We start from the raw sequence: 1493 nt of genomic DNA, 5'->3' as shown, positions 1-1493 counted from the left end.
GGGCCGCGCTTCTGGATTTTCCCCTCTATTTTTTTTTTTTTTTTTTTTTTTTTTTTTTTTTCTTCTGTCATCCTGACAGCTTTCAAAGTCCAGTCCAACCCTGACTTTCTCCAGCTGACATCAGTACTTCTACCTCAACTCTCTTTGTGACCCAACAGGATCCTGCTTCTATACCTGTGTCTCAAATCCTAAACATTTTAAAAACGAAGTCTTCAACTTAAAGAGCATTTGGATTTGGATACTGGTTGACAAAAGCCTTTTTTTGTTGTTTGTTTTTCTTCCCCTGTCTAAGTCAGGTCATAGCATTTGGGTAGCTTGTTAGTAGAGAAGCAGTTGAATTGTTTTGGAATCCTACATAGCTGGCTTGTATCTGTATTTCAGCCTTTCACAGGAAAAGCTTCCTAAGAGATCGTCAGGTAAGTCAGTTTGGCTGCCTGCCAGGTTGCTTTTTTTGTCTTTCAGGTTAAAGCTGAACTTTACTACAACTCTGTGTTAAATTCCTAAAGCCATTAACTGGATGATGGAAAGATGGTACATTCTCTCCATAGCTAAGGTTGGTGCTAAATTTTTTAAGAAGGATTTTTGCATTAACCTATCAAGCTTTTGTCTTTCATGTGATCCTCATCCATTGTACAGAGACCTTGTGTGAATTGTTTTCAGGCAAGTACTTTTTTTGAGACTTGCCTTGAGAGCGCTGTCATGTTAAACTTGATGCATAGTGTGTAGTTATACAGTGACATGTTTCTTATGTGAGGGTCCTTGATGAATTTTCAGTGTGTAGGAGTGGTTTTGAGGATGGAGGGAAGTTAGTTTTGGAGTTGATCATTTGTACAAAGATCTGATATCCTGCATATATCAGGATCTCTGTCAAATCATGATGGCCTGCTGAGTTAATCTGTTGGGCTCCATAGTTTTGAGGGAGACTTAGGAGGGCTATTATACAGGTAATCTAACTACATCAATACAGTTGGATTACCTGCATAATAGGTAAGCAGAGTGAGTTAATATCATCTCCAAGATTAATGTGATAAATTTGGTGGTAACCCAAGGTTTCAGGCTTATGCCACCTGGACGATTGTTAAAAAAAAATAAAACAGTTTTCTGATGTTAAAGGAATGTAGAGGCCTGTGGCTCACCCTGGTACAGCCCACGAGGTGTCTGGCCCCTGGCCACTTACAAGTTGGACAGCCCTACTGTATACAATTCTTTCCCCCCCACCCAACTTAAGCCACCTGTATGGCACAGCTATTATTACATAGTCCAAGTTGGGCAGGCTTTTTTGCACTAACATCCTATTAGCAGCTATGTCTGCTGAACAGCCTCTACCTCCTCTTCTTTTAGAATTCCAGCTCATTTCAACTGAGCAGGATCTTTGTCCTAAAAAATAAAGTTTACTGAAGAAATTCGTAGTAGCTAGGGTCAGGAGGGACCTGAACAGATCATCTAGCCTGACCCCCTGCCACAGGCAGGAATGAATGCTGGGTTCACAAGAC

Source organism: Gavialis gangeticus, unplaced genomic scaffold, assembly GCF_001723915.1.
Source record: "Gavialis gangeticus isolate Ggan-Ray unplaced genomic scaffold, GavGan_comp1, whole genome shotgun sequence".
Classification (NCBI taxonomy): Eukaryota; Metazoa; Chordata; order Crocodylia; family Gavialidae; genus Gavialis; species Gavialis gangeticus.
Note: the sequence above shows the minus strand (reverse complement) of the source record.